Source organism: Natator depressus, chromosome 15 (assembly GCF_965152275.1).
Source record: "Natator depressus isolate rNatDep1 chromosome 15, rNatDep2.hap1, whole genome shotgun sequence".
In the NCBI taxonomy this organism is placed as follows: Eukaryota; Metazoa; Chordata; order Testudines; family Cheloniidae; genus Natator; species Natator depressus.
Genome location: NC_134248.1, coordinates 28108184 through 28121252, shown reverse-complemented (window position 1 = coordinate 28121252; position 13069 = coordinate 28108184). Strand labels below are relative to the sequence as shown.

The 13069-nt window shown below is 48.0% G+C and overlaps 1 protein-coding gene across 1 annotated transcript in view; it reads right to left on the bottom strand.

Moving 5' to 3' along the window:
- The window catches only part of WSCD2 (WSC domain containing 2), a 132708-nt gene extending 128763 nt beyond the window's left edge, over positions 1–3945 (bottom strand). The window contains exon 1 of the mRNA XM_074972908.1: positions 3361–3945. The gene's annotated coding sequence lies outside the window, so the exon portion shown is untranslated. The remainder of the gene's footprint in view (positions 1–3360) is intronic.
- Positions 3946–13069: the final 9124 nt, after the last annotated feature.

The window sequence follows — 13069 nt, the reverse complement described above, 5'->3', positions numbered from 1 at the left end:
GAGTTTATTCAGCAATTCCGATTAAATTGGGGCTTCTTGCAAAGAGGAGCTGGAAGAATGGAATGGGAGAGAGCCACGGAGTACCATGTGCATTAGAGCATCGCTTCGAGTAGTTCCAGTGCAGCACTGTCCCAAATTAACTAGCTGAAAAAACACCACGTTAGAGCATTTGTCAGTTACAGTCAGGCAGCAAGAGATGCACAAGCTGCAGGGATTATTCACTTTGGAAAATGAGTATGTCCAGGAATACTAAGCTACAAGGTTCAACCAGTACCAGCTGACTGCCTTGCATGACACACACACAGATACGTGACCACCAGGCAGCAGACTGTACATATCACATATGCAGCCCCCTCTATGTCTGTCCAGGGGTTTCACTGAGTTTATATAAATTTGTACCAGGGACAGGCCCAAACGAAAATCTGAGCTCAGACGCCTCTAATCCCTGAAGAAGTTCAGATTCAGACCAGAGCATCGTGCCTCTGTCTCTACAGTCGGGCAAATCAGAACCAAACAAACCTGAAATTTGGGGACACAGACCTGGATCCAACATAGTTGCTCAGGCTCACCTCCAGCACTGTCCAAATTGTGCCAGAAGTTTTCTCTCCTCGCTGACAAGTGACTTAAACTTTAACAAGCCCATGCAAACAGCTGGGCTGGTGGCCAGGCCCTGAACTGCCCTGGAAGCAACCTCAAACCTTGTGGAGCAAGGGGTGTATCTAGCAATACGAAATGTATGCACTCACCAGCCAATCTACCCCCTTTCCACTGCACCCCAGGGTAACAGGCTAATGCACCCTACCTGGGCATTAACACAGCAGCTGCCGGTTGTTAAAGAGGAGTCCAGGGCTGATTCTGATATCTCATTTTCACCAGCTTTCCAGTCACTTCAGAGGAGTTACTCCAGATAGACACCATTCTGAGATCAGAATCGGGCCCCTAATGTGTTTTGGTTAAGGCCTGAGGAAGACCAAAAATTAAAATGGTTTGTTCGCCACCAGAAAGGTCGCTCCCATGAAAAGTGAAATTCCACGTCCCTGCCTGCAGGCCCTCCCGCTGCCTCCACCCATGTCACAGACTGGTACCCTGGGCTTCTGCAGGTGGCATTCTACCTCCCCATCTCGTATCTGCTCGCTACAAAGCGGGAGGAGACTAGCTGCCTTCCTGCTGCGTGGCGAGAGCTGGGATCCCAGCTCCGGCTGTAGCATATGGGTAAGTGGTGAAATGGCAATAGCAAATGACAGAGAACATGAACCCCTTTGGCAGTAATGGGTTAAGGCTAAAAATGTCCAGGTGGATCATACACACAGGACCTGAAGCCCATTCTCTGCGGGGAGATCAATTGTAACATCGCAGAGTCGGTCTCAGAACATGCAGCCCCAGCCATAGCCTTAGCGTTTCTTGGACCAGCCACGGCTACAGGGCCAACTCCTGCAGGCCTTACACAGGAAAACCTCCTCTTGAAGTCATTGGGAAGATTGCCTGGATATGGCTGGAGCAAAAACGGTGGCAGTTCACCTTTAGGGAGAAGACGGCTCCCGTGCCTCATGCCCTTGCTGGGAGTGAAGAGGACAAGGGTTCATGTGTGATTTCCGGGGGACCTTCAGTGCAGAATACAAGACAAGGCAAGTGGTTGGGACCTTTACAACTGTACTGGAGACATATAGAGACAACAGAGACAACCCTGCAATTTGCCGGGGGGGGAGTAGATGCTCTTCTATCTCACATTTCTCCAAGGCTATATTTTTTGGCTCCCTAGGGTCAGACAGACATAACGCTCTAACCTTACCTATCAGCATAGCTTCCCGGTGCTTTGCCCAAAACTTGGAGGAGAATGTTCTTTCATGGCACAGTTCTTGCCCTCTCCTGAGCACTGAACTGCATTTGCCATAAATAATAATAACCATCAATGAAAATCCAGACTGAAGGAGGCTAAACTCAGGGATGGCAGATGAATGGAGGGCCAGCCACTCATTTGCAGTGTAGCTTGTCAAGCTAGTTTTTTCACTAATCATACAAAAGGGGCTGCCTATTAAAACAATAGCTCAGCAAAACTCTAGTGGAACTTAGAGGGAAAGACTCTTCCATTTGCAATAAGAGCAAAGGGATTAATTTGGGGATGATGCTTCCAGACAGGTGGTCCCTGTAGAACCCTGTTCATGTTTTGTTAAAATAATCTGAGCAGAGTAAACCAGGAAGTGGAGATTCTCCAGTTTACAGCTGCCAATGGTGCCATAAGGAGCAATCTGGACTGGAAGGGTCACCGAAGTGTATCAGACATCTCATGCTTCCAAGGGCTCCAGCCAGCTTTTTAAGCATCTCTGCTCTCTGCCCTACAACGTACTACCCTCTTGCCTCACCTCATTCTCGTCCCTTCTCCAAAGTTTGCCCATCCAAATATTTCAGTTCAAACCCATGATGGGCTTACTGCATTTGCAGAGAAAGTTTATTAAATCGTGCCCCTTTGGAAGAAGCAGAGACTTCCTTTTATTTATTTTTTTCTAATCTTAGGCTCAAGGTAACCTTCATATTATTATTTAACTGTCCTGCTCACTATCCCCTTTTTCTTAACGTATATATTTAAAAAATTCTAAGACGTTATCATCCGGGACGCAGAATGAATCAGGAAAGTTCATTTGAAAGGATTACCAGTTTTTTCCAATTTCCCATGCTGCGAATGTTCCTGCACAAAGTCTAAGGAGAGAGATTTTTTTTTCCCCTTCTCCAAGTCTAGGAGCCCTTTTTAAACCAGCAGGATATGGTGAGAAATCACGGACAATAATAGAATTATTAACACCTCCCTGCAAAGGATCTTTAACCCTTTCAGAGCCAGGAAGCTCTCACATATCGATTTCTAACTTAATTACACAGACAGCATAAAACGCTCGTTATAGATTAACAAATGATTTGTCTCCTCTCCTTCCCCACTCCCAGCTTTGAGAAGCAGAAACAGACACTCAGGTCACTTCCAGTGTGGTGTTTTTTTGTTTTAAATGGGGACAACTGTGAGTAGAAATGCAATTGTCTGTCCATCATTTGTCACGCTTGGCATTTTTAATAAGGTCCTGAAAGCGTCTCCCGTACGGCTAAATGCAGATGGGGGAAGATAACGGAGCAAATTCCCCTTCCAAAGAGCAGCTTATTGGCAGCCCAAAGTGAAACTTTGTCAGTAACCCTCTGGCCTCTGGTAATCCCTGTAACCCGGCCTCTCCTGCTTCCCCGCAATAGCCTTATGTACACTTTTTTGGCAAAGAATCTTCTGTTAATGCTTTCAGCATTAAAAATAAAATAAAATAAGCCACCTCTCCATCAGCCCAAGCATAACCAGCCCCAGCCCGGCTCACTTTCCTCTCCCCTTACCTGAGCGCTGTGCAGTCACTTCAAAACTCCACAGAGGTCAGTTACCAGGGCGCCAGCTTCCTCCCCTCCGGGTTAAGTCCACGGCTGCTTTGTGTGCCCCCTTGGTCCTTCCAACAGCATTGTACAGGATCTGCCTTTCCTACCAGGACCCTCTCCTCCAGCAGCTCTCTTTCCACTCGCCGCCCTGGTCAGAAGGGCATTTGCTTTGCGTTCCACCAAGGCGCCAGCAAAGTAAGCGTGTGCAGGAGGGAGTGAACGTTCCCCCAAATGCAGCAGCCCCAGCCTGTGCGTGTGTGTGTCTCAGAGTCCGCGTCTCCAGGAAGGATGGCAGTGCTGGAGTAGCTGTCACTGCAATTCCCCCTCATGCAACCTAGACGGAGGCTTCCCAGAATCTCTGTCCATCCTGCGACTCCTGCTTTCCCCCCGGGATGCTTTTCATGCCAACCGCTGCCTCTGATGTCACTGGCTGGGGGGGGAAAGGGGGGAAAGCCTTGCCCTGTAGCTAAGATTCCAGCTACTGATGCAGTTGAGGCTTTCTGAGCTCCGTTACTTAACATCTCTATCCAGCTCTCCTTGCTGCAGCTGCACACTGCTATTCGCAGGCCTATAGCACTGCCTACTGCTTAACTCCTTAAATGCCATCTTTCCACTATGTTAATGGGGTGGCTGTTGCTTCTAGATTCCCCCCCCCGCCCCGTTTATTCACACTCCTCCGCCCCCAGAAAAAGCACACCCAGGCAGCCAGCGTTAAAAAGGTCACTTGGAGTGAACGGTCACAGATGGAAAATGCTCCCTAGAACGGAGCAATGCACACACAAACACAGAGCCCGCGCAGAGCTGGGATGGCTCAAAGGGGGCCAAAAGTGGGCTGGAGTTTGCAGCAGCAACCTGCAATTATTGTTATTGTTTGTGTTAGTGTAATGCTTGGGGGCCCTAATTATAGGCCAGCAGCCCATTGTGCTTGGTGCTGTACAAATGTAGAACAAAAGATGGTCCCTGCCCCCCAAAAGCTTGCAATCACTACCATTATATTTTGGCAACATAACACTCACTATTATGTGCAATTATATCAGATTCCACTAAATGCGCATTTTCCCTTATTCCAGTTTGCAGGCCCCCATTTGCTGCCATGGCTTATTTACCAAATGTCACCAGGAAACAAAAAACTTTGTGACGGGAGTAAAGAAAAAGAAAGAAACCCTTTGCTTGTTGTAGTTTGTGTCTCCCAGATAAACACCCAGGGCATGCATGGCTCTAGTTACATACACAGTACAGGCTTTGGGTTATTTTTGAGATTGATTATTATTTAATATTTCTATTGCGGTACCCCCAACAGGGCAGCAAGGTGAGGACCCCACCGTGTATGCAGCTGCACATCTAGATAATAAAGGAAGGCCCTCCCCTAAAGAGTTGGCAATCTAAAAGTTGAGACCTAACAGGGGCATGCACAGAGTTTCACTTTAGTACAATTCTAGTACAGTTCTTACTTCTCTGCAGCTGTTTTTTAAAACCTGGTGAAGAGCCAACTGGGACCAATGGGAAGAGTAGGACCAGAGTTTAGCCATAGATACGTATTTACATCATTGATCCACTTATGGGCCAAATGTCCTAAGGAGCTTTCTAAATGCCACTCTCAGAATTTGCCACCATACCTGTTTCGGTGAAAAAACACTTGCATTTGTATATGCAGAGAGACACTGGTGTACGTAAACTAGAGAAGCGCATGAAAGAGTGTCCAGGAGTCTGTGCAAACCCAGGGGCTTGAACGTACAAACGCTGCATGGGCACAGAAATGCTGGGGAGGAATTTGGAGGCTCTTTGAAAAACGCATCCCTTCGTAGCCATCATACGTGCTGACAGTGATGTCCACCCCTAGGGGAGCTGCTTTTCTGCACACAGCACCGAATGAGAGCACCAGGCCTGGGGAAGTCATGGGGACAGAGAGATGTTTCTTAATGACTTGGTCTTTGCCTGCCTTGAACAGGGACAGCCCTGCTATTCTCCCCTGGGCCCTGTTACCTCAGCCAGACCCAATGGCCTGTCCTGCTCCCTGTGCATTGGGGCTGCAGATTTTGCACGAGCCACTAGGCCCATGACAAGCTGGCACCACTCTGAGATGCAATGCAGGGAGCATGGGGCCATGGCCCTCCCTCCTCCCCCCCCTTCTGTGTATGGTGGGGTTCAGCAATGCAAGGAGCACAGGAACTTACCATCACGAGTGGTAGCTGCTGAAGGGGGAGGGGACAAGCTCCTACCTGTATGGCTGCTCAGGGGTAATTCCAGCTCTGGCCCTTCCCCTCAGCATTCCTCAGGATTAGGTACGACCTCCTTCCAACAGCCCCGCTGAGCAAACATGGCAGGATTCACACCATGTCCAATGGGAGCCTGTGCCTTTCCCCTACCTGCCATGCACTCACAGTGCATTAAATGGCACCCAAGGTGGGATGATTCCCGGGGAACTCGGGAGGAAATAATCTGTGAGACAGGCTGGGAAGGGGAGCTTTTTCTCAATCACTTGCTTTTCTTCCTCCAGTAACTTTCCAGCAAGCGGTTCCATTACTCAGTTTAGGCACTTGGATTATTATTAGTTGTAATGGCTGAAGAGATGTACTTTGTTCCTGCTGGGTAAAGGCAGGCAGGGCCCCCTTCTCAAGGGTCTCAGGAGCAGAGCTCAGCAAATCATTTCCATGGACCTCGTTTACGTGGGGAATTTAGCCCTTTGTCTAGCTACCAAGTTACTGTTATGGCCCCCATTATTGTAGTTTCAGAGTATGGCTCAATCTTTATTGTATTTATCCTCGCAACACGCCTGGAAGGCAGGGCAAGGCTGTTATACCCATTCACATATGGGGAAGTGAGGCCCAGAGGGACTAAGGCCCAGATTTTTAAAGGTATTTAGGCCTTTCGTAACTGACGATGGGCTTGTCTACGCCGCATCGCAGTGTGGACTACAAGGGTGTGACTTGCCAAGCACACCAAAGTGTTGCTATTTAACTATCTTGTGCAGACGCAAACCAAAAGGTACCACGTCTTATTGACTTTCCTTACCTTTAAACATAGGAAGTCTGGCACAGAGCAACAAACTCCCTACATCCTCACGCCCTGAGCACTGGAGTATCCTTGTCCTAAGGAATTTCCCTGTGTCCAAAGTGTTCCATTTTTTAGGAATTTATTTACGCTTCCAAATTTTCTGACGAATGTTTTGCGCAAATGAATTTCATGTCATAAAACTGCTTGGTGCAGCTCCTGTTTCAAGGATTGGATATTTGCAGGACACGCTCTTTTAATTTGCTACGTTCTCTTAAATCCCCTTTTGCAAACACCCCCACTAGCAAACTCACTGACCGGAGAGATGAGAGCATTCCTAGAAAGGGCATCAGCCGACGTGAGGGAAATCAATTTAAGAATTCAAACACATGCTTGTGGGTTTTTGCAGTGTTCACTCAGCCATAGTAATAAGCATCTGGCCCGGAGTCTGGTCCATCTCGAATGGATCAGCAATTTTTAGCCAATTCAATTTACACGCAGGAGCACGTAAGGCACTTGAACCTGTAAGAAGCAGTTGTCTTAACTTTCTGGGCTAACACAGTGTTGCTAGCCCTCATCTCATCACAGTTATACAACATCTTGAGACAAATCGAATATCCTTTCCCTCATTCAAAACTATTTAGCATTCAAAAAAATAAATTAAGGGACACTGTTAAGATAAAAATAACTTCTTTAAACCCCTACTAACACATTAAGCACTAGGTTGTGCAGAAAGGCCCAGTTCAGCAAAGCATTTACTTCCGGGCTTAACTTTAAACATTGATGTCTCCAGGACTTAAACTTAAGCTCCTGCTTAAGTGCTCTGCTGAGTAGGGGTGGACTTTAAGCACATGCATAAAGTTAAGCATGTGTTTAAGCACATTGTGGAATTGGGGACAAAATACGCAGCCCCATATTAGGGGGCAGTGCAGAGACACTGGTTGCTGGGGTGGGGGTGTAATTTGTGACATCCCAGGCCAGAACATGGAGGGGTGGGGGTGAGGGGGAACAGAGCCATGGCTCTGCCTACACCCTACCCATCCTCAGTTTCTTTTTGGCAAGTTGCTCCAAGGTAGAGGAACAGCAGAGTCGCAAACCCTGCACGCCCTTGAGTTGTACAGGGTAGGTGGAATCCCCTCGCTCTGCTGTAGAAAGCACGTCGCAAACTCTCCCTACCGGGAGAATGTATTATACTAATTCACTTTACACCATCCATGCACTTTGTTTACTTGTTGCACTTCACTCATTCACACAAAGCCAGTTAGTTGCCCTTTCTGCTTAGAAGCAGTTTCACTTGCTGCTTCTCAGCACGGAGAATGTTTCTTTTTAAAAACAATGGGAAAAAAACCCTGTTTTCATCAAACTTTTAACACTGTCATGAACATCCATCCTAGGTATATTTGATTTCTTTTAAATCCTAAATCACTGGCCCAAAACTGCTTACTAAGGGCTGTTTAAACAAACCTATCAAGCAAACAAAACCCGTGTGATTAATTTGCATCATTGCACAGAGGTGACTTTTGTTGCATAAATGTTCTTTGTGGCTCAACCCTGAAATGCGCTGACTTCTGTCCCTTGATAAGAATCCCTCTCCTTACATTTTCCTAGGTTCAAACTCAGTGAACAAGTTCCTTTCCTAGGAGCAAGATAATGGAGAAGGGAAGAGAGTCTAGCAGAATCCATGCGGCCTCCCTCCACAATATTGTCTAGTTGTAGCATTAATTTATGGGAATTTTCAAAAACTTCTAATTACCAAGGTTGTCTCGAGAGGACACGACAGTGGGAGGGGGGTGACATAGGATGCAGTGCCTTGTAATAAAAAGGCTTTATAAAATCTCGTTTTGAGGATTATGAAGTGCCAATATAAAAAATCCATAAACAGGATGTCTGAAAAGATCTTAAACGTAAAGGTCATAATCTACAATTTAAATGGGGCCCTTGTTGCTTTCTTGTTATGTGCCACTAATGAGCTTGGGTGTAGAAAAATTAAGTTTGTTTCTGAAGCAAAGTTCGGTCCTCTTGTGATTAAAAATGTCAACTTTTTATAAGCAAGTTTTTAGCTGGGATGTGTGGGTGGGGGGCGGGGGGGGGGCATGTACGGCTTAAAGTGCTTCTTCCCTGCTGGTTTCTCAATCATCAGATTGTCTCTGGACAAGGGCAGCTGGGGCTCAGAAGAACAGCCTTGTACAGGAGTAGGTGCAAGCAAGGAGGGGGGTGAGCCTGTGTGAGAACATTTCAAACCTACCTGAACCCCGTGGCTTTGACATTTGCTCCTCGTGGAATGGGGCCATGCATTTGGCTGTCATATTGTTTCCATCAGCTTGGTGCGACAAACTGGAGCAGAAAACCTCACCGTGGTTGACAGATTAATAGCATGGGAGGACATTACAGGCAGTGCTGTAACTGGCACTGGGGGGACAGAAACATTTGAAAGAAGAATAGCAAAGTGAGGGTGGCTGGTTAGGAGCTTGGAGAGAGGGATGGAAGCCTAGAGGAGAGAGGCCTAGCAGGAGAGGAAAGACAATTGAAGATTTGGGAGGGGCGGGGGGCAAGGGAGAAGGAGGTGTGAGAGCTCTGGGGAGATAAACTGGCGCTAAAAGAACAGGAAGCAGAAGGAAGGCAACCAGGCATGAGTGAGAGAGAGAACCCTGGGCCAGATTGTGAGGTTCTGACCCACAGTTATGGGGTTATTACTTCCACTAATGTCCATAGCTGGTATCCGAGCTGACTTCAATGGACCGATGTCCATTGATGCCAGCTGAGGATCTGTATTCATCTATGATGGTGTGTGTATCCCCGCATAGGCCTTGACCGGGTCAATGTGGACCCGAGAGGCCAGTTATGTTTCCTGGCTGCACCTGGAGGGAGAACCAGGCTTAACTGGCCATGAAGCCCAGCTGGGCAGGAGCAGACTGGTTAGCATAAAGCTAGGAAGTTGAGAGCAGAAGAGGGCTGTAGGGAGAGTCTGCAGTGACTCTCTGGGGGATAGAAGAGGTAGGAAATGGTCCAGGGAGGAAGCAAGGAGTGTGAGGGAGGAGACCTCAGCTGCCAGCTGCATGGTCCCTGGTCCTGAACCCAGAGTAGCGGGAGGGTCTGGCGTCCCCGACCAGCCACCAAGGAAGGTGGAGTGAAACTGCCTGAGATCATGGACCATGGAGCCCAGAGGCAGATGGAAGACCTGCTGTAAGGTCATTGGACTATAGGTTGGACTCTCTGATACCCTGGGAAGGGCAGACTGAAGCATGACCTGGTCAGAGGGCCAAGTTGCACAACAAGAGATCACCACAGCAAGGGAGCGACCATTGGCGGGGGCACCATAGGGAGAGACAACTGCTACACCATGCCTGGCCACAAGGAGGTGCTCCTGTGGTGAGTGAACCCCTTTGCATCATCAATATTCACTGCACCTGGCTTCCAAATCTTTTCTCATGTAAGACATTTCAGAAACGTGTATGTGTGTATGTCTCATACCAGACAAAAAAGTTTCTCGGGCTGTTTAACGCTCAAGGACTTTGAAGCACCAAGTAACAATCCTTAGCAACAGACTTCCCAGCTCCCCGCTCCTGGTAACTATCCTCAGCAAAAACTTGTATTTGCCTTGTAGAAGGAGTATTAATAGATTTGTGGTCTTTGGAGGAGCAACAGATTAAAAGTCAATTTTCAACCAATCTCGCTGCTGTAAGCACTTGGCTTTACCTTGGTCAAGAGGATTTGTGTGGGCTGGGAAAAAAATCCAACTGGAAATAACCAACCTTGCAAGCTAATGAGCCTTTGTTGGCAATGCGGATGAAGTTTTTAAATTTCCATTTTGCATTGCTTCAGCTTTGGCAAGGATGAGCAGACGTAGCTGAAAAGTGAGCGACGCGAGCTGGTACTGGTGGTTTGTAATTACTTGTCAGGAACAATGCTCTTTGAATTCCTCAGGGGTTAGAAGGGAAGGAAGGATGCTAAGTGGCGGTTCACCACCTGCCTTGAATGTCCCTCATTACTTGGGATACCCACTGGCGGCATTTCAGAGGCCTTGTCTTTATTGCAAAGTGAACCTCAGTGTCGCCCTTAACTAAAATCCCAGCCACATACACGCCCCATTCGCTGGAATGTGGTGGTGCTTTTAATTCAAGATGGCTGCCCCATTGTGGGCATAGGCTCTGGTGCCACTTGTCAACTGCTAACATGACTGCTGTAGTGTGGACGCAGGCTAGCTCCCCTTGGCGCCCCTAGTCCTGCAACACCTTCCCACAATTCCCCCCTGTGTGCCCAGAAAGGACAGACAAGTTCTCCCACAAGTCACTGGGAAAGGATTCCTCGAGCAGCTCAGCTTATTGCAGCTCAGAGGACCATGGGATGTGCCCCCAGAAGTCCTAGCGACACACACGAGTGAGTGTCGCCCCAGTTGGGACACAGCATGGCTGTTCCCACCTGAGCTCGGCAATGAGAGCACACGTAACTCGGGTTAACTCAGCAGTGAAGCCAGACCCAGACTGAATTGACCCTCTAGGTCATATGAACCTCTCGTGTTTCTATTGCTGCAAATTTATCACCAGGGGCCAGCGGATGGCTGGGGAGAGCTGAGGGCAAACCTGAAAGCTGCTGTTATACCTGCAGCCTAGGAGGGGGAGAGGGAGAGGGGCAGGGGATCTTTCTGAGCCAGCAGCTCTTTACAAGGGTATAGACAATAATGCCCGTGCTTTGCCTGGTTATGCCCCAACCACCTGCCCAGGCTGGCTCGGAACGTGGTGGCCAGCTCTCCTCCAGACTGCAGGTAGTCTGCTCCTGGCAAGATGTAATCTGGAGCAGGGCCAGGGGGAGGGGGCCTCCCTGTGCCCATTCTCCTCTATCTCAGCCATGCTGTGGCAGACAGGCCCCAAGATGCCCAATGTATTTCTGTGCCAGATGAGCCCAGGTAAGGATTCCAATTGCAGGTCGCCATTAAGGTTAGGCTATTGCTTGGATTCAAGGGGGCCAATATGTCACCTGCTTGTCTTCTGAGACTTTACTTCAGCTGACCCCAAACCCAAAGCAGCAGGGCAGGTTTGGCTGCTGGGGCTCGCCCCCAGCCCTTGTCCCCTGCACCCCCAACCCCTGCTGACATTTGGAAGTGGTTCAGATTCGAGGCTCCAGTCTCAGGTCTTGGATTCAAATCCCTTCGCTCTATAGTAACTGATCCGTGGTGATGTACTGTGTTGTCTTTTAAGGACCAGAAGGCATCGGAACATGAGCTCTGTGGGAAAATCAAAGGGTTAAATAAAAGCACATCAGAGATTTGGAGTAACAATTATAGGGCATAGACTGTGAAGTGTAATGAATCCCTTTCCTTTTAAACGCCACTTCCATTTCCCCAACCACTGCTCTCCCAGCTTAAGTGCCCAGATGCTGTCTTATTTGCACATAGTGAACGGCCATCCTGTTCCATCTATCTGCTCCTCAGTGCTGACAGACAATGAGGATTCACTGTGGGGACACTCTGTGTTTGGGTGTAATATATGTTCTGAGCTCCCCTTCCCTCTTTATTTGCTCTCTATTCCCTGAGTCCCATGACATTTACCAGGTTTGTAGGATACTTGGTTTTTTAACAAACGTTCCTGCTGCCACAAAGCTTGACTTGTGACATCGCCGGCCTGGCCTGGCTCTGTGAAACAGCCAAGATCAGCTCGTGTTTCCAGCCTTGTCACGAAATAGTCTCATTGTTCAAAACCATCCGTCACATCCATGTTTTAGCCAAGAGCCCAAATCAGACCCCTACGGCAGGGCCATGTGGTTTCATCATGTACGTTTCATGGGTGACACGCAATATTTTGTTCTGTAACTTCTGTCCCAGCTGTTTTCCTGAGTGCAACTTGGCAGGCGGAAACCCAGATTCAGGATCCCAGTTCATTGGCAGGTAAGAATGGGGACAAAATATCCTGATGCAGTAGATAGACCAGATCTGACTGAATCTTTCTGAGCAAGAAACAACAAAACATGGAGCAAATCAGCATGTTCCAGTGTCTAGGACAAAGAGTAGCAGCCTGGAGACCTGTTCTCTCCTCTGCCTCTGACCTGCTTGGGAAAATCACTTCTCTTCATTTTGCCTCTGTTTCCCCTCCCACTTGATCTGTCTTGTTTCTTTGAAATCTAAGCTCTTATGGACAGATAGGGTCTCTTAATATGCCTTTATACAGCACCTGGCACACAGGGACACTGATGTCAATTGGTTTTGACTTTGGTTTTGCTGCTCCTCAGTCATTTGCAACACGTAATAGTTATAATAATGTATATAAATTATACTCATGACAGTGATCTTTACTTCAATGGGAGCTTTCCTGAGCCTGGACTTCAGCATTTGGCCCTGTGTAGGTGGCCAAAAGTCGCACCACCCCACACTGTGAGCTTGCCAGATCTTGTAAGTGAAGCATTGTTGGGCCAGATCAGTATTTGAGAGCTTCGTATCTGAAACCAAGACTGATGCAGAAAGGGGTTGTGATAGTTCGGTAGGTGGCTCACTCCACCAACAATGAACCAGTGCCTGAGCATGGCAGTAGGGGTGCTCTTCGTCTAGGGATCCAGTCTTTCAGATGAGACAAAAATCTCTGTATCCTGACCACTTGCAATCCACACAAATCCAATGGCATTTTATGCAAATGGAGGGGTGATGACACCAAGCCCTGGCCAATTTACAATGCTGGTAATTACATTCTCCCTA